The sequence below is a fragment of the Coregonus lavaretus genome (assembly GCF_964263955.1).
Source record: "Coregonus lavaretus genome assembly, chromosome: 30".
Taxonomy (NCBI): Eukaryota; Metazoa; Chordata; class Actinopteri; order Salmoniformes; family Salmonidae; genus Coregonus; species Coregonus lavaretus.
Window position 1 is genome coordinate 16,960,871 of NC_140017.1, and position 20,360 is coordinate 16,981,230.

The 20,360-nt window shown below is 45.3% G+C and overlaps 1 long non-coding RNA gene and 1 pseudogene across 3 annotated transcripts in view; both read right to left on the minus strand.

The window, feature by feature from the left end:
* LOC311105472 (alpha-2-macroglobulin-like) overlaps nt 1-15,350 on the minus strand; it is a 41,374-nt pseudogene extending 26,024 nt beyond the window's left edge. Inside the window, exons 1-8 of the transcript in view lie at nt 15,181-15,350; nt 14,693-14,926; nt 14,411-14,477; nt 11,725-11,870; nt 1,728-1,877; nt 866-1,018; nt 581-651; nt 170-349 (exon numbers count right to left, since the gene is read on the minus strand). The product of the transcript in view is annotated as an alpha-2-macroglobulin-like (transcript). The remainder of the gene's footprint in view (nt 1-169; nt 350-580; nt 652-865; nt 1,019-1,727; nt 1,878-11,724; nt 11,871-14,410; nt 14,478-14,692; nt 14,927-15,180) is intronic.
* A 155-nt stretch (nt 15,351-15,505) lies between these two features.
* Nucleotides 15,506-19,105, minus strand: LOC311105475. 2 transcript variants are annotated; one of them, XR_014610264.1, is made up of 6 exons: nt 19,049-19,105; nt 18,073-18,093; nt 17,588-17,740; nt 16,064-16,214; nt 15,814-15,934; nt 15,506-15,613 (listed from the first exon to the last, which is right to left on the minus strand). It is a non-coding gene; the product is annotated as an uncharacterized lncRNA (long non-coding RNA). The 2 variants fall into 2 exon arrangements; XR_014610265.1 differs by lacking the exon at nt 19,049-19,105 and adding an exon at nt 18,320-18,411.
* Between the last annotated feature and the right edge of the window lie 1,255 nt (nt 19,106-20,360).

Here is a 20,360-nt window from a genome sequence, read left to right on the forward strand (position 1 = left end):
ACCGACTATTCTCCACATGGCAGCTTCTTGTCATTGTTGCTAACTATCTGACCGTTCAGAATCATAAGATCACACAGCCTTCTGCCTCAATGATGCGCGCGCATTATTTTTGTGACGTTGTCAGTCAACCCATCTATAAGGCAACAGCCTCACTGTGCAGTGCTCTTACCCAACTTCCACAAGATCCCATATCCATGTCTCAGGGAAGAACGTACGGACCGTCTCTATGGGTGGCGGAGGTGGAGCGGCACCATGTCCGGCATCGAGTAATCCAGCTTGAACCACTGCAAATCCCTGACCTGATGCACCCGTTTCAAGGCTGTCCATTTCTACAGTGTGGGAGTAGTATCTGTAGGGTATTACTAAAACAAAACAGTCATTATTCTCGTGTTAGAATCAGCCTGGTCAAACCAGACCGAATGCTGCGCTCACTGGTGATGCATGCAGCGTTCAGACTGGTTTAACCAGGCTATGTTAGAATAACAAAAACCATACATTTTCCAAGATTCAACAAAGACTTCTGGCAATGACGAGAGTAAGCGGTGTTAAGGAGGACATCTCACCATAGGATCAATGGTACTGGTTCCCCTTATAACTTAGGCAGGAAGGTACTCTTAGAACCAGATTAGTTGCCAGCTTCAGTCCCAGTTTCTAGAAATGTAAGAATCACAAACAAGAGAGCTCAATATTAATGATTGTCTCAGTTTTATTTTTCTATTCTATGTTTTTTTGTTGTTGCCTCAAACAGGCTATTTTAGCAATGTATAATTTAAGAAGATGAATGCACGGTAACAGTTTGGTAAATGATTCTTACGAGAGAGAGGAAAAGAGGCTTCAAGTTAAGAGAAAACAAGGCAGAAGGTGCCTGAAAAACTTAATAAGGTTCCTTTTTCTCCTCAGTTTGTCCATCTGGGTATGGCATTACATATCTCCTTGGTCTTACACGTAAACATGCTACTGGATCTTCAAGCTCGTAGGGAATGTATGTTGTCTCCTTGACTGGTAACAAATCAAATATCTGGAATGGGATAATAAGGAGACGTGAAATGACCTTGTTCATTGGGCACCAAACAGAAGGCAGTGACTACTTAGACTTGTCTAATTTCATTTTCCATTGCTAAACGTTTTTAAAATGCTTTCCGTGCCCTGATGAACACAACCCAGAATAGGAACTTATTAAAGTCACACTATGCAGAAATCGCTCCTCCATTTCCTGGTTGCTAAAACTCAAATAGTTCACCTAATTTCAGTTTATGTGACAAAATAGCCTAGTATAGTGTAGAGAATCATTGTACTATCTAAACCGCTGTGAAATATATTTTCCAAAACCATGAATATTGTTGTTTCAGCTGTTTGAAGATGGTGTACAAACCCAAAAGTAAAAGATGCAAAAACAAAACTTAAGAACGGGGACCATAGAAATAGCACACATAGAACAGATACACTGCTTCTTAGACTTGCTTTCAAGCAGATCTATTACTCACATTTCTATGTGAATTTGGTTGAATTCAGGTCGCCCAAAAAGTTACATATTGCCACTTTAAGTACCAATAGGGATATGCTTTCCAGTTGATGAAAGCACACCCATTGGCCCACTGTGAACAGACCCACTCCAAGTCTGCTGTAGTCACTTCTTATTCCCCTGAAGCTGTTTGTATTCCCAGCACCACAAAAGCTGTTTATATGGTGGTATGACCGTTGACATTCACTTCAGTGAGCTCTGTTACCTTGTCAGCATCCAGCCTCTTCCCTGGCTCCATGATGTGAACACTCTTGTCCACAGTGCTGAGGCCACAGAGGGAGCCGGGCTGGGCCGAGAGCTGCAGGGTGTTCTCCTCCCCTGGGACCGCTTTTGAGGGTGAGAACTCCACCAACACCTGGCACACATGACATACACAAGTGTACATGATACACCTTTAGTGTACACAATATCTTTGTGATGAGGGTATGACACACACAGACACATGCACACTGTAAAAACGGACAGCTCATCTCCTTTCCAAAACCCCAACTTTCTTTTGGTTTTCTTATTGAAATAAGGTCACGCCAATCATCATAATTGTATCAGCCAATCAGCAGCCTTTCCCCCGGGACTTAGCATAATACCTGACCAGCCAGGGCCTCAGACAGTCTGCAGTTTCCATTCTGATGACAACCAATTTTTCTCTTCTCTTATTCTACCTCCTTAGAACAAATTGCTTTTCTTTCTGATGTTTTATTGAAGGTGCAGCTAAATGTAAGTCCCAAAATCCTGATGTCTTGTTGTTTGGAGCTAAACAGTGTCTGTTGTAAATATGTACCATTTGTGTTAAACTTGGTAGCTAGCTAGCTCGCGTACTCCCGCTAGCGTTAGCATTAGCATTGTCATCCGGAATGCATTACTATTTAGCATGCATATTAGCGATTAGCATTTGTTAGCATTTGTCTGTGGTGCTAGGCTATTTTCGGTTGTAGATCGCTCATGCTTATTATGTTTTATAATTTGTAGATATTTCTACATTGCTCTGTTGTTTGTTTGGGTCCACATAGCCTGTTTAGTTTGTAGGCATATTTTTCCCATACTGTGCTATAGCCTAGGTTCTCCCCTTTTCTTTGCAGAACCACAATTAGTATCAGAGAGGGTGGTGTTGTAATTGTGTGTGTGGATCTTCATTAAACCATTGAACTGGAACTACTGCATCCTCGTGTTCTGAACGGACACCCTGTGGTGGTTGCTACTGGCCTAAAATCCAGCACCTAGGTTTTTTATCCCTTTTTATTGGTCCTTCGAATTCATAAACAACCCATATTTTTCATGGTCCTTATGAGCAGGATGCAGTAACTGCCAGAGTGTCACGATCGTCATACATAGAGGAGGAGGACCAAGGCGCAGCGTTGAATGTGAACATATTATTTATTTGAATGATCACCCGATCAAAACAACGACGTGACAGTCGACGGTCAATACACAACCAAACACGAACACCACGAAACGAACACACCCTGGCTCAACACACAAAGTCCCGGAGCCAGAGCGTGACAGTACCCCCCCTAAAGGCGCGGACTGCGACCGCGCCTCAATAAGGCTAAACAAGGGAGGGCTGGGTGGGCATACCTCCTCGGCGGTGGTTCTGGCTCCGGCCCTGATCCCCACCTCCTCTTCAACCCCCCAAAGTACCACTGGTCCTGTCTAGCCCCGCTGGTCGGAGCCGGACTGACGACACGCGCCCCTGGCTTGGTGCGTGTAGGAGGAACGAGCTGGACCAGGCTGACGACTCGCATCCCTGGTTTGGTGCGAGTAGCAGGAACGGGCTGGACCAGGCTGACGACGCGCACCACTGACCTGGTGCGGGGAGCAGGACTGAGCCGGACCGGGCTGACGACGCGCACCACTGACCTGGTGCGGGGAGCTTGGATGGGCCGGACTGGGCTGGCGACGCGCACCACAGACTTGGTGCGGAGAGCAGAAACGGGCCGGACAGGGCTGGCGACGCGCACCACAGACTTGGCGCGGAGAGCAGGAACGGGCAGAGCCGGGCTGACGAGACGCACCACAGACTTGACGCGGGGAGCAGGAATGGGCCGGACCGGGCTGGCGATGCGTACCCCCGACCTGGTGCGGGGAGCAGGAACGGGCAGAGCCGGGCTGACGAGACGCACCACAGACTTGATGCGGGGAGCAGGAATGGGCCGGACTGGGCTGGCGACGCGCACCGCAGGTTCGATGCGGGGAGCAGGAATAGACCGGACCGTACTGGGGACACACACCACTGGTTCTACACCGGGCTCTGGAACGGGCCGGACCGGACTGGCAACACACGCCAGTACCTCTCGCCGTGCCTCCACACCTTCCATCCCCTCTTCTACCAGTGGCCCCCGTAACCCGGCGGCCTTCTCCGGCAACCCACTGGACCGCTCTATCGCGGCCTCCTGCTGGTCCGCCGTCGTGAGCCCCCCCCTAAAAATTTTCGGGGCGTCTCTCCTACCCGTGGACCACTTCTCCATATCCCTCGCCAGCTTCTCGCCCTTCTGCCATAACGTCAAGCCCTTGTCTTCCTCCCTCGGCTTGACCCAGTCCAGGAGGCGAAGGAGATCTGTGAGGGATCTCCCTGGCGATGGCTCCTGGACACGCTGCTTGGTCCCATCTTGGTGGGTTTTTCTGTCACGATCGTCATACATAGAGGAGGAGGACCAAGGCGCAGCGTTGAATGTGAACATATTATTTATTTGAATGATCACCCGATCAAAACAACGACGTGACAGTCGACGGTCAATACACAACCAAACACGAACACCACGAAACGAACACACCCTGGCTCAACACACAAAGTCCCGGAGCCAGAGCGTGACACAGAGTCCAAGGATGCCAGTCACCAGAGAAGATCCTCCACAAGTTGTGGTTCGTCCCACCGTCAGACTCGCCCCCCACATCGTCTGGTCGACTATGAGGTATGCTACGAGTCAAGGCAGACGATCACCACACACACAACAACACACCACTCCAACGAGGGACCACGAGCAGAGGGCACTGTGAGTGGAATTAATTACTCTCACAACAAGACCAGCAGCAGCTACCTTCCTGTACAAGATGAGAGAGAAACCCGTTCTTCTTCCAGAACAGTCATAACATGCCTGAAGCTGATAGGAGTGGAAACTGAGAAGTTGACAAGGGAGATAATGGAGCTATCGGAAGAGCTAAATTAATCAGCTTCAATGGGTCCCCAACAGTTCATGTCACTACCCAGGCTGACCCGCAACAGTGAGAATGGAGCCTCACCTTCATCGGTTGCCAACTCACCGGCCCCCCATAGCAGGCGCACCTTGACTAGAGATTGTCATCATCAAAGTCAGCCTAAGCGGGCACAGCTGGTGACAACCAGAGATGATAAACTGCAGGCACAAAGGCAGCTGGATAAGATAGAGCAGCTCATTGAAAACCTTGGGATCAGAGGGCTCTCCTTTTCAGACCAGTCATCCTCATCCTCATCATCTACTCAGTCAACCCCTCGCCGTCGTGAGCCATCGCACCAGCGAGACCGATCGTCTTCTCATTGCAGGACTCGTAGCCCTACTGCGCCACCTAGAGGGCTGACTTCACATGATCGCCAACGTCAGCCCTCACCTAACCGCTGCGGTCAGCCTACACTTGATCGCCAACATCAGCCCTCACCTAACCACTGCGGTCAGCCTACACCTGATCGCCGTCGTCAGCCCACACCTGACCGTCACCGCCGCGACTACTCACCTAATCGTTATGGTCAGCCTACACCTGATCGCCGTCGTCAGCTCACACCTGACTGTCGCCGCCGCGACTACTCACCTGACCGTCGTGACTACTCACCTGAACGCTGCGGTCAGCCTACACCTTATTGCCGTCGTGAGCCCACACCTGACTGTCACCGCTGCGACTACTCACCTGACCGTCGCGCCGTGACTACTTACTTGACCGTTGTTGTCAGCCCTCACATGACCATCGCTGCTGCGACTACTCGCCTGACCGTCGCCGCCGGGCCTACTCACCTGATCGTCGTTGGCACTCACCTGTCCGCTACCGCACACCTTCTCCACCCAGCTGAGAGTGCACCTACCATGGACTAACTCCTACCATCCCCAACTTCATCAATGAATACCCACGAGAGTTTGCAAGACTGAAGTTGGCCCTCGACAATGTGCTGCCTGTAGATGCAACAGAGTGCTTCAAGTTTCAGATATTGTTGGACCACCTGAAGTTGGAAGAGGCTTTGCTAATTGCCAACTCCTACAGCAACAGCAGGTACACATACAGTGACACCATGGAGTCCCTCACAGAACTGTATGGCCAGCCCCACCTGTTTGCCCTCCAATGCATTGCAGGATTAATGGATGGCCCCAACATCAAGAAAGGTGACACCAAGGCATTCCGAACATTCGCTCTGAGGATGTGCTTGGTTGGCATGTTGGATCAGCTAGGGAGTAATGGACAGACAGAACTGAGGTGTGGATCACATGTCTCTCGCCTCTTAGCTAAGTTATCACACAACCTAAGAGTCAGCTTCAAGAGATGTGTGAACCCCATCAAGACACCCATTCCAACCCTCCTTCACCTGGCAGAGTGGCTTGAGTACGACGTGAGAGTACAAGTAGATGGCACACAGTTCAGTAGCGACCAAAGCAGGGACCACCCTAGCTCATGCCGAGATCAACATGAAGACAAATCCTTCCCTAAGACCATCACCATCCTCCACGGGGGTGAGCAGAGAAAGGACAAAGCCGAAGTCTCTGCACAGAACCAATCTCCGGAGGAAAAGTCACGGGAGAAGCCAAATAAGTATTGTCGTTCTGCAACACCATGCAGCATTACATGAATCAATGCACCGACTTTCAGCTCCTTTCCAAAGAACAGAAAGAATCGTGGATCAAGACAAATGAAAGATGTGGGAAGTGTGGACGCGAACACCAAGCAGCTCAGTGTATTCTCAAGGCTAAGTGCAAGAAGTGCGAGAAGAAGCATCTTGAGATTCTCCACGAGGTCAACACTAGTCGGACTGCTACAAAGAACGCTAGCACGAACACTATGAAGACCACCAGCACAAAGGCGCCAACAGAGGCCTGGTGAGCTCCACTGCAGAGACCCTCTACGTTGATCGACCTTCCGGCAGCAGTAAGGTGTTGCTGAAGATGAGTTGAGTCATCTTGCAGAGCGGCAACAAGTCACTTGACACGTACGCCCTGTTGGACGATGGGTCGGAGCGCACTATACTTCTACACGAAGCAGCAGAGCAGCTAGGCCTCCAAGGCAATCCTGAGGACTTGGCACTTCGTACGGTGCGTCAAGATATTTGAGTCATCCATGGAGCTTCTTTGTCATTCTCTGTGGCCCCTGTTACTCAACCAATCCTTTGACATCCACAGAGCCTTCACAGCTGAATAGTTGTGCCTTGCACCGCATACCTACCCTGTCAAAGCCCTTCAGGAAAGGTATCGGCACCTCAAAGTCCTTTCCCTTCAACCGCTGGATCAGGCACAGCCGCTACTGCTCATCGGATCAGACATTCCCCATCTAATCACCCCGTAAGAGCCAGTGCGTTTGGGTCCCCCTGGCGGACCTGCCGCCATCAAAACTTAGCTCAGATGGACCCTTAAAAGTTCCTTCATACATCCCTCGTCTCTCCATCTGCAGAGCTCTTCAGCCATGTAGAGATGCTCTGGCAGTTGGATACGCTACCATACAGGAGTGAGAAGCTCGTCACATGGTCCAAACAAGATGTAGAATCCATGCATCTACTGGAGGAGAAGACAGTCAGGGTCGAAATGGACAGGGTTCAAAGGTACGCCACTCCCCTTTCGTGGAAGAAGAAACTTCGTCCCTTGGAAGCTAAACCATGATGATTACCCTGAGGTCTATGAGTGGCAGGTTCTTCCCTTTGGGACGACATGTAGCCCCTGCTGCACCACGGTTGCCCTTCGGAAGCTTGCGTTTAACCACAGTGAGCCCAAAGAAGATGTGCACTTCTCTGTATAATGCTGTTTCTATGTAGACAACTGTCTACAAAGTCTCCCCTCTGCAGATGAAGCCAAGAAACTGGTGGACAAGTTGAAGCACCTTCTTGCCAAGAGCGCACCCTTGGATTACGATGGCAATGTCTGTCTGACACTCTTGGCTATAAGCACGGTCACATGGAGAAAGTTGAACCCACCATGCGCAACATATATCGGATCCTTGCCAGCCAGTACGATCCACTTGGCTTCATCGTTCCATACACCACACGGCCAAGGTTGTGGTCCAGAGGCTCTGGGATAAGAAAAGAGGGTGGGATGCCCCAGACCTACCTGAAGATCTTCTCCAAGCGTGGCTTATTTGGGAGAACGAACTTCCACAGCTCTCAGGTCACACTACCAAGGTGTTACGTCAGCACCGACATGGATCTCCCAACCAGCACAAGAATGAAAAAATATATATAAAATAATAATGTATGCACTCACTAACTCCAAGTTGCTCTGGATAAGAGCGTCTGCTAAATGACTAAAATGTAAAATGTAAGAAGTGTTCACGTCTTCAGTGATGCCTCAGAACGTGCGTACGGTGCCGTTGCGTACCTCCATACTGAAGACACCAAGGGACGGATCCAAGTGGCATTCCTTGCAGCAAGATCAAGAGTGGCCCCGAAACGACAACAGTCAATGCCAAGACTCGAGCTCTGCGCAGCACTCACCGGTGCCCAGCTGGCCGTGGTCATCAGAAAATAACTCACTGAGGAAATCCACGAGGTCATGTCTGGTCGGATTCTACAACAGTCTTAACCTGGCTCCAGTCAGACTCCTGCAGGTGCAAAGTATTTGTAGGCACAAGAGTCACAGAAATACAGGAGCTCACGGACCCCCAGGCCTGGCTTTACATGGACACGGAGAGAAATCGACGATATCACACATGGCAAGACGCTGTCTCAGCTTATAGAACACAACCGTTGGAGTCAAGGTCCTCCATTCCTGTGGCAGGCCCAGTCATCCTGGGTCCTTGCCAGCCAGTGTGCTGAGTTACGTTGAAGGTTCTGGATTCTGAGAGGGAGGGCAGCTATTCGCCGTTTTCAGCTTGGTTGCGCCGAATGCAGGAATTGGCAAGGCCAGCCAGATGTGCCTAGGATGGCTGACCTGCCTCCAGCCCGACTGCGGCTCCACAAGCCCACATTCTATTATACAGGTGTGGACTGCTTTGGACCGTATTTCATCAAGATTGGCCCGAAGAAATGAAAAGAGATGGGGCATCATCTTTAAGCGCATGACCACCCAGGCTGTACACGTGGATCTACTGACGAACGTGGATTCCGATTCGTTCCTAAAGGCTTTGAGAGGCTTCATCGCTCGAAGAGAAAAGCCCTTTCAGATCCTGTCTGATCGAGGAACACATTTCAAGGGAGGGGAGCGGGAGCTACAGGAGACCTTCATGACTCTCCACCCATAGCTCCAGGAACAGTTAAACAGTCAGAAGATTCGCTTCGCCTTCAACGTACCAAGTGCACCACACTTTGGAGGATGCTGGGAGAGGGAGATCAGATCCATCAAGACTATCCTGCAAACCACCCTTGGCGCGCAGACCATCTCCGAAGAGGTGCTGAGGACTGTCCTAATTGAAGTAGAAGGAATCTTACATTTACATTTACATCATTTAGCAGACGCTCTTATCCAGAGCGACTTACAAATTGGTGCATTCAACTTATGATAGCCAGTGGGACAACCACTTTTTTTTTTATGGGGGGGTCGGGGAGGGGGGTGGGGTAGAAGGATTACTTTGATACTATTCCAGGTATTCCTTAAAGAGGTAGGGTTTCAAGTGTCTCCGGAAGGTGGTCAGTGACTCCGCTGTCCTGGCGTTGTGGGGGAGCTTGTTCCACCATTGGTGTGCCAGAGCAGCGAATAGCTTTGACTGGGCTGAGCGGGAACTGTGCTTCCGTAGAGGTAGGGGGCTAGCAGGCCAGAGGTGGATGAACGTAGTGCCCTCGTTTGGGTGTAGGGTCTGATCAGAGCCTGAAGGTAAGGAGGTGCCGTTCCCCTCACAGCTCCGTAGGCAAGCACCATGGTCTTGTAGTAGATGCGAGCCTCAACTGGAAGCCAGTGGAGTGTGCGGAGGAGCGGGGTGACATGAGAGAACTTGGGAAGGTTGAACACCAGACTCCAATCCCTTGGTATATGTTTCGTCGGACATCGCGGATCCGGATCCAATCGCTTCTAACTCTCTTCTCATGGGGCGGCCAGACTCGTCACTACCACAGGTGGTCTACCCAGAGTCTGAACTGCTCCGTCGAAAAGATGTAGACACAGCCAGGTTCTAGCCGACAATTTCTGGCACTGTTTCACATGTAACTACTTCCCTGCACTTCAATGCTGCCATAAGTGGCACAAGGATAAGGAAGACCTTATAGTTGGGACTGTTGTGATGATCGTGGATGATCAGTTTCCTAGGGGACTGTGGCAAATTGGAACTGTCAAGTCAGACGGGAAAGTGAGGAAAGCAGAGATCGAAGTCAAGGACAGAACCTACGTCAGGCCTGTTGCTCGACTCATCCAGCTGCCCGCCCTTCCTCAAGAAGCTACTGACCCTTAGCAGGCTTGTCAGTTGAAGCAAATAGGTACAATACATTTGGGATCAGCTGTGAAAACGGACAGCTCATCTCCTTTCCAAGACCCCAACTTTTGGTTTTCTTATTGAAATTAGGTAATGTCAATCATCATAATTGTATTAGCCAATCAGCAGCCTTTTTTCAAGGGACTTAGCATAATACCTGACCTGGCAGGGCCTCAGGCAGTCTGTAGTTTCCATTCTGATGACCCACTGGTTTTTCACTCCTCCATATTCTACCTCCTTAGAAAATATTGCTTTTCTTTCTGATGTTTTATTGTGCGTGCAGCTAAATGTAAGTGCCAAAATCCTGATGTCTTGTTGTTTGGAGCTAAATAGAGTCTGTTGTAAATATCTAGCATTTGTGTTAAACTTGCTAGCTCGCGTACTCCCACTAGTGTTAGCATTAGCATTAGCATTGTTAAGTTGCGTCAATTCAAATCTGGTATAGGAACAAAAAAGGTCAATACACGTCTTCTAAAATAGACTAGTATTTTAATTAATGCAATCCACTTCAATGGTGAATATGATGTTCGTATATACGGATCCACTGAAATACCACGCAGGGCACTCAGAGAACTGATCCATTGTTATAAGTTCTTCTTCAAATACTCTGACAGAGATAGTTCCCGCTCCCTGCTGGCCAATCAGAGTAGAGACTGAGCGTGGTTTAGACTTACTCAGCCAATCGCTGGTGCACAGGCTGGTCCCAGCCCCTTGGCGCTTTACCGTTGCACACTGTTGCCAGGCATAAGTTGTTATCATCGCACCCTGTCTCGAGTCAGCACCCATAGACACTGTTCCCCTGTACTCCTTGTACCTACGTCCTTGGACGGTTCACAGATCACAAAGAGGCAGTGTTTGTGTATGTGAGACATTTGAGACACAAGATCTTATCTCCCCCTACTCCCTAACAGCTCCTCACATGAATCACAGCTTGTTATGTGAAACAATTTATATCAGTACAGTACAAACCTATTATGTTTAATCATTCATGCATTCTTTCTAAGCTAGGCATCACATCTAGATCCCTACAGCATTGTCATCCGGAATGCATTACTATTTAGCATGCTAGTTAGTGGTTAGCATTTGTTAGCATTTGTCTGTGATGCTAGGCTATTTTCGGTTGTAGATCGCTCATGCTTATTATGTGTAGATATTTCTACATTGCTCTATTGTTTCGTTGTGCATCTAGCATGTGTTTGAGTCCACATATCCTATTTAGTTTGTTGACATGCAAAGAGGCATATTTTTCCCATACTGTGCTATAGCCTGAGTTCTCCTCTTTTCTTTACAGAACCACAATTAGTATCAGAGAGAGTGGTGTTGTATGTGTGTGTGTGGATCTTCATGTGGTCCTCTGTAGCTCAATTGGTAGAGCATGGTGCTTGTAATGCCAGGGTAGTGGGTTCGATCCCCGGGACCTCCCATACGTAAAAATGTATGCGCACATGACTGTAAGTCGCTTTGGGTAAAAGCGTCTGCTAAATGGCATATAATTATTATTATTATGAACTGGAACTACGGCTTCCTTGTGTTCTGAAAGGACACCCTGTGGTGGTTTCTACCGGCCTAAAATCCAGCACCTACGTTTTTTATTGGTCCTTCGAATTCATAAACAACCCATATTTTTCACATACATATACACACACCTTGTGCCTGAAGCATTTCTCAGTGGGGAAGTTCATGCTGTGGGTGATTACAGTCTCGCTGGGAAGCATACTGTACACCAGGACCTGTATCACTGGCGCCATCTCTGGAACCACTGCCAACTTCAAGGTGACTTCACCCTCAGTTACTGCAACGCAAGAGCATGTCACACTGAGTACGTTTACATGCACAGTAATAATTAGATAGTAAACTGATTATGGCAGTAAACAGATGATGCAATAGTCACCTTACTCTATCTTAATCGATGTAAAGTCAAAATCTAAGAAAGCATACGCCGATTAAAACACCAGGGGCATGTAAACGTTGGGTATGCACAAAATATGCCCCTAAACATTCATAACATGCGCCAGTTTTCACTCAAAAGTTGGTATTTATACAAACTGAACTTGAAGTGAGAATGTGCTTATCCTCCTGCAAACTTCAGACCATGCATGGTTGAAGTATTGCATTGCAAGATGGCAAAAGTAGCCTTGTGCAGGAATATATGACACTCTTATTCATAACAAAAAACAGGTAGCTAAATATAATAATAATAATATAATCATTTTCCCTTAGTGAGCGAAAATCGATTTATTTTATCTTTGCATTCTAAAATAATATGAAATAGATACCTATTTCTAATTATTCATTTCATTACCATAATCATTGCAGAATAAATCCTCACCTTTTCTGACTGTGCTGGTTTCATAGGCTACTTGCGAAATAGCCTATAGGCCTACAACAAGTTAGGATAGGCTACCATTCGTCCCATCTCTCATTTCATTGGACCCACTTCACAATAAATAGATACGCTATTTCAAGTATATTTCTCTATGTGATCCGAAGCGCAGTTCATTGGGCCCACTTCACAATAAATAGATAAGCTTTTTCAATTATTTTGCTCTATGCCAGGGTTCTTCAATTCCGGTCCTGGAGGGCCGAAACACCTCTGTTTTTCATCCTCTCCTTCTAATCAGGGGCTAATTCAGACCTGGGACACCAGGTGAGTGCAATTAACTACCAGGTAGAAATAAAAAACAGAAGTGTTTCGGCCCTCCAGGACCGGAATTGAAGAACCCTGCTCTATGCGATCCGAAAAACTGATCGCAGACGATTCACCTTTTTCATTGACTTTTGTAGGCGTCTGAATACTGTATTGTCGAATTTCTCGAGTAGACAATATTTCATTTGTAAACATAATACATAAATGATATAATGCAGAATTGTCAATGGCTGAGGTTAATGTGGTGTGGGAGTCAGGCGCAGGACACCGAAGCTTAGTCCAACAAAGTGTACTAGTGCAAACCAAAGCACAATACAATGAACGGCCTCAACAATAAACAGAGGCAAGCGATTACGCAAACTGTGCGTAAACCAATAAAACAATAAACAGAGAAAAACACGCAGCACTAACGGACAGGCGAATAACAACACACAAACTAACCAACACCAAACAGGCAACTTATAGGACACACAATTAGACACAAACGGACACAGGTGCAACAGACAGACAAAAGCAATCAAACATAGAAACATTCAACGGTGGCAGCTAGTACTCCGGGGACGACGAACGCCGAAGCCTGCCCGAACAAGGAGGAGGAGCAGCCTCGGCAGAATCCGTGACAAGAATAAATTCCTCACCTTTTCTGGCCATGATGAGTTCATATTCCCGAAGTAGTCATAAAACAAATTACCATGCGCATCTCTCATTTAATTGGGCCTATTAAATAGGCTATTATATTATACAGAGTTTTTACTCTAGGCATTGGACAGGGAGCGCGGTTTTAACATACAGTAGAATTTAACAGGTGAACAGCAGTTGATCGTTTGTATTGCAGTGTGTAGGCTACCACTGTAAGTAGGCCTACTATAGTTTTCATTTTAGACAATGTTTCAGAATTCGTGGGCAGTGCAGCATATTTATGTTCAGGAAAAAATGTATGCAAAACATTATTGCATTCAAATGATCTGTTTACAGGTCCACAACCATTTGCAATTGTTTTTTTCTTTCTGAAACGGTCAGATAGTGACATTTGCGGTAGGCTGCAAAAGAAAAGATTCTGGCAACACCTCCAAAGACATTTGATCAAGTTCGCCATTGCTATTTCCTTTAGATACTGTCTTGGCTTCATTTCAATACTTCCAAAGTATACAGCCAATAAGGGCGTTATTGTCACAATCAAAGGTGAATGATAATGACGTTTTCCAGGCAGAGTTATAATGCTCATTGACGCCTGCACAGTTTTGTGACCGGTCTGATTTATAACGGGAAACATGTGTATGTATGGCATGCGGCAAGTTTATGTATCTCAATATTTGTGTGTATGTACAGTTTTTTCAAAAATGGCGCACGCTGATATTTAGAGTTACATTTACGCAACGGTTATGAATGAGGCCCCTGGTTTTCTGTACAATCTTTCAAATGATTAGGACATGTACACAATTTAATCGGTGATCCAGACATGTAAACACCTTAATAGGTGTTCCAGTAGTGTATTTGATCTGCTCATGTGCTAGCACCAGCCGAGCGATATGCCCTCTTGCAAAACATAAACATTTTAATCGAAGTATTATATTAATCTGCCTATCCACAATAATCGCTTTATTGTGTGCATGTAACCATACTCACTGTCATTGTCATCAAGCACCTTCCAGTACGTTCATAATTACTTAATAAAACTTCCTCACCAGGACTCCCCTGCTGCACGGTAACCTTCATGTGTCCATGCTGAACTATTGCCCCTCTGGATAAGGCCTGGAGGAGGGAAAAACAGTTATCCCATCAAGTCAGCAAGAAGGAGATGATGAGGAGTATTGGTGTTGTATAGGGACATCCTTCCTTTGAAGGTGAGAGGCTGGGACTAGGTCTGAAATAACCCTGGTCAAAATAGTGCACTAGAGAATAGGGTTCCATTTTCGGACGCACCCTGGGTTTGCAGGTTGTCACAACTTGTTCCTGGTTCTACTCACCAGGTAGATGACATCCACAGAGCCCTTTGGGACGGTCTCCCCTACGATGGCGTACTGGATGGTGATTGACACTTCCTCCCCACATGCCAGTGGTTTCTCCATCTTCTGAATAGCCAGAGAGCTAGAGGTTTTACTGTGAGGGGCAGTGGGCTGGATCAGTGAGAGTATGTGTTGCCCTCTGTTGAAATAGGGGACCCTGTATCTAGTGTTCTCCACTTGTGGTGTGTTGCTTACCTGGAAAGCAAAAGAGGGAAGAGAGAGTATAACTGAAGGCTCAATCCCAAATCAACCCTTAGAGCTCCGCCTTGCCCTCTGATAGGCTAAGTGGAAGTTCACCATATTGCTTATTATACCAATGGAATCTTCTCAGATCTCCACAAGAACGTGGTAGGCCCTAGGGTGTAGGGTCAAGGGGGTGATTTGGGATAGCGCATGAAGAGTCTTCAGAGTCTCAAAGTCTTTCAAAACCTAGAAGGAATCATACTTACTATGAGGTTAATATTCTCTTTGGGCATACTGGTTGTGTTGAGAGAGAAACTGGCAATACCATGACTGTCCGTGGTTAGGTTCTGGAGACGATGTGAGGACCAGCCTTTCTTCTCCAACAGGTAGACTAACATGTCAGAGATAGGTGTGTTGTTGTAGTGAACAACGTTTATCTGATGAAAAAGGGGGGAAAGTTCTATGAAGTGATGCTACATGTGTCACTGTTACCTACCATTGGTAGTTAGGTAAACAGGAATGTCAAAGAGCAAATGGCATCCACAATTCAACAAAGTTCAAGAAACAATAACACTGGATTTGGACTTACCTTGCCCTCCATAATTGATCCATGTTCATAGATTTTGGGTGTGTCGACAAATGTGAGTTTTCCAATCAGATAGGAGAGCCCTATATGTTTATTCTTTGACTATGTAATACCTATCAAAGAAAAACAAATGATAATAGCATGGTTTATTTCACAACCACACGTGCCACCATGATGCACAATGGCAGTTCACAATGCAGAAGCTGAATTGCAGTGCAGCTTACATAAGATTTTAAAACATTATTAAAAACAGAAAACATTAAATGTTGTCATGACTTTTCCCAACTCCAAATTCTTGTGATGAATGACTTGCCTGTCCCCTCCTCCTCTACTGTTGTGTTTAAACTAAGCCTGTCTATGAGCATTTTCTGGCCAGCATTCTTTGTGAAAATTGACATGTTGAAGACATGAGAAGCACAGCCAGTTTGATCAATCTGGGAAAAGCAAGCAAAAGCCCACACATTAAGAACTGATTTAAATCAATTTAACCACATCACATTAAAATGTAATGTGATGTGAAAACAATTATACTGTTGATAGTTTCTTCAGGAAAGCATACAGACCTCTATTGACTCTTTGTGGCATTGGGGTGTATAATCAGGAACTCCTTGTGGGTTTTCCTCATCAATTGTTATTGGTATCAATACATTGTGTCATAAGGGTTGGCACAACTCTACCTTTGCTTTGCCAGGTACAGGCTGTCCATACGTGTATCTGATTTGATTTAATAATAAAACACATAAAAAACATAAATGTCCTACTTAGAGAGACAGTATATTATAAGCCTCATAAGAGATATTAGAAAGGCTCATACATGCATGCTTATAATGCATTATAACTGCAGGCTTTAAGTAAAGTGTTTTCAACATTGAATCTGGACCAGTATTCATAAAGACTCTCGGTGTATGAGTGCTGATCAAGGATCAGTTTAAACTGTTGGATTATAATGAACAAGGTCACATTGACAGGGGGAGACCTGATGCTACATTCTCAGAAAAAAAGGTGCTATCAAGAAGGTTCAAGGTAGAACACTTTTGGGTTCTATATAAAAACCCTTTCCACAGAGAGTTCTACATTGAACACAAAAGGGTTCTACCTGGAACCAAAAAGGGTTCTCCTATGGGGACAGCTGAATAACTCTTTTGGAACCCTTTTATCTAAGAGTGTAGGTCAGCAATCCTTCTCTGAGATGCTTTATGAATACAGGCCCAGCTGTTCATGTAAATGCCAAATGTGTCCCAAACGTTTCAGGGACTCATAGGAGCAGTTTATGACATTGAGCAGTAGCATTGTAGGTCTTCAATTAGTATTTGTCATTAGCGCAGACCTGGGATCAAATAAATGCATATTTAAGTATTTGTTTTTAAATCCTAATTTTCTGTGTATTTGGTTATTTATAAATAAATATAAATATAAATAATATGGGCAAATAAACTACTTCTATTTGAAGTATTTGAAAGTATTTTAAATAATTTCCTATAGATAGCCTACTATTTGAAACTATATTAAAATACTTGTTTCTAAATATATTATTTCAAATATCCCTAGGACCAAACAGACCTGGGTGCAAATGCACAAATTATTAAAATATTTGTATTTGAAAATACAAATAATTATATTTAAATATTTTCAAATACATGCTAATACTTTCCAACTACTGTATATTTCCAAATACATTCCAATATTAATCTACTTGTATTTTTTAAGAAAAAATATCCAGATACTTACTTTGAAATGTATGTGAAAGTTATTGAAATATTGAAAATAGTATTTGAATCCAGGTCAGCATTAGCATAATTGGAGAGTGACATTTAGTGGAGTTACACATTGTCTTGTAACTACAGTGCATTGCAAAACGTCAATAGTGTTGACTCACATTGCACACACTACTTTATACTCCTCTTGAACTATGCTGATCTCATTGGTGAGGTTCATTTAGATCTTAAACTTTGGCAAAACTAGATATAAAAGAACAGTTAACTCATGAATGTTCCAGGATTGTGATGCATTGATCAACTGCCAGAGCCATAATATTATGTAGCATGAAAGGTAAAAGAAAGAAGCTCAACCTGACATATTTCTTTTACCTTGAAGTGATGGTATATCTTTTTTTCACCAATCCAAACTACAATGGTATAGGATCCTACAGGTGCTTCAGAGTTGAGGGGGTGAGAAAGCTACATAATGTTGCCACTAGATGTAGTATTGACCCACTGTCCAATCCTGTTGTGATGAACATCCTGTGGGTTCATAGAACAAGAGGCACGTTGAGCAGGGCACTACATTGTGAAACGTTCAGATACAAATATGTTATGTAGGCCAAACATGCCTGTCTAACATGTAGAATAAGGAGTCACGTCAGTTCTATTCATTACATTCTATCTGCAACGTTCCGAAGTTTGCTTGTTGAAGGTGGCCCAGATGTTATCACATAAAGCTTATAGGGAGTCTTCTAGTAACTGCCATGTGGAAATGAATGATGACCTCCAGTACCTAGCTGGTGGAGTCATTGTCTTATGTCGTAGTATTTAGTGACAGTCATCATAAATTGACAGACGAATAAGGCTCTTACCTCAAGTTCCACAATGTTGTACTGTGAAGGGCAAGACAAAAGATTGGTTAATGTTTTATGAATAACTCTCAAATTCCCCCAAAATGACCAAAGGAGCAAAACTGTCTACAACTATAGGAACTAGGCAGGTGCTTGGATTTGTCTCTTCAACTCAACATCACAAGTAGTATTTGCACTGGAGCTCTAATGTCAATTCAGTAGATTAATTCAATCTCAGGAAAAACATTCTCATACGTTCCAATCTGACCTATATGAATGGAAAACCTCATGTCCTGTGGTGAATGTTTGAGGACCTTCAAATCAGCCCACACAGGTTTACTTAGAGAACAGTATGTTTGCATTGAGTGCTATGTGTCTCAACTGTTTGTGTAGCCTTATCAAACAGATAACATTGGCTAAAGATTTGGATTTTGCCAAATAGTTGTTCAAAACATTGCCCATTTCCAAAGCCTTATTGTTCATGAAGTACTAATGCGATGTGTATGACATGTGGTGGCTCGTTTAAAATTAAAATAAGCATTTACAGTATGTACATAATAAGCCTTGTCCTTGTCCATAGGACAGGAGCCTATCTCCTGTTTCTGTAGCTTGAGGCAGCCTGGACAGGACGCTAGTCTATCACTCTGCATTAACCCCAATCCATCTCCTTAATGCTGAGTGCCAAGCAGAGAGGCTTCGGGTCCCATTTTTAGAGTCTTTTGTATGGCTCGACTGGGGATTGAATCCCCATCCTTCCATTCTCAGGGTGGACACTTTAACCATAAGGCGGACACTGTAATCATTTTGTTGGACAAAACTGTATATAGTGTTACATAATAGCTGATTGCCATGTCTATCGCACAGTATTGTGATGTTGGGATCCTTGAGATTCTTCTGTATCTGTCTTTTTGTTTGAAATAGTGGGGATACTGTTCTGAAGGAAGACCAAATAGGTCACTGTTTTCAATATTCAATGTTTCACATTTTCAACACTCACCAGCTGATTGACAGGGCTAAAACTGGTATCCAAGGTGATCACTCTAAACTGTACTGTAAAAAGACAATGAAAAGACAAAGACAGGCACTCAATGAGAGTTTTAGAAGCATAACTTTGCTAACTTTCATTGATTTTTCAGAAATCCCATTAAAGGATTTCCAGATTCCAGGACACTTTCAACTGGGATTTCTGGAAAACCAGGGATTTTCGGGAAAGTTACCAGAATTTTGCAAGACAAACTTTTGACAGCTACTGTGGATAATATTTGACACCGTTGGTACTAAGGCCCCAATTCAGATAAAGGAAAACTGCACTGCGAGTTTGCTGAAAATGTTTACACTATCGATATCCAATGATAATGTCCAGGAGAGGAACAGCTTGTAACATGGGGTATGTTGGTTCAAACTCCAGTGTACATATCCTGAGTGAACCCGCAGTGGATTTTTTCTTTATCTGCTCCTTACTGTCCTGTTTCAAGTGAGTATTGGGAGCAACATGTGATGACAGAGCAAACCATCATAGAAACATGCTGTCACCTAATTGTCCCGGGTTGTAGATTGGTTTATCTGTTTGGATGAAGGTCATCTGACTGTAGGGTTTAATCATGACCTTTCTCTCCTCTGTCGATAGACACGTTTCACCTCGAAACCTCCACCTTAAATTTTGGCACTTCGTCACTCTCCACATGAGGGGCCTGTCAGGGAGGCAATGAACCAATAACATATGATCCAGTGTGGCTTAGTTGGTAAGAACGTTGTCACGGATTCTGCCGAGGCTGCTCCTCCTCCTTGCTCGGGCAGGCTTCGGCGTTCGTCGTCCCCGGAGTACTAGCTACTGCCGTTCGATGTTATCGGTGGTTGTTTAGTTTTGTCTGTATTGTTTACACCTGTTCGTCATTATGTTTGATTGTTGCCCTTATATTACCCCTGTCTCTCATTAGGACATTGTGTGTGATTGTTTTCCCTTCACGTATGTCATTTAGTGAGCGGGTTATTTCCTCCCTGTGTGGAGTTATTTCTGTGTTCATATGGTCATTATCGGATTAAAGTACATGTCCGAGAGTTCTGTGCCCTGCGCCTGACTTCTTCAACCGCATCTCACCGACAGCCGTGACAGAATCACACACCACAACATGGAGTCAGCAGGAGCAACGTCACCGACCGGATCACTCGAGGAGCGCGTCCTACAACAGGCAGCGATGCTTCAAAATCTTGGTGCCGCCATGGATAACGTGATGAACACTTTGGGATGATGGGAGAGAGGAGGTTTGCCCACACCTCCTCCAACGATACCACCACCATCCGCTACTCCT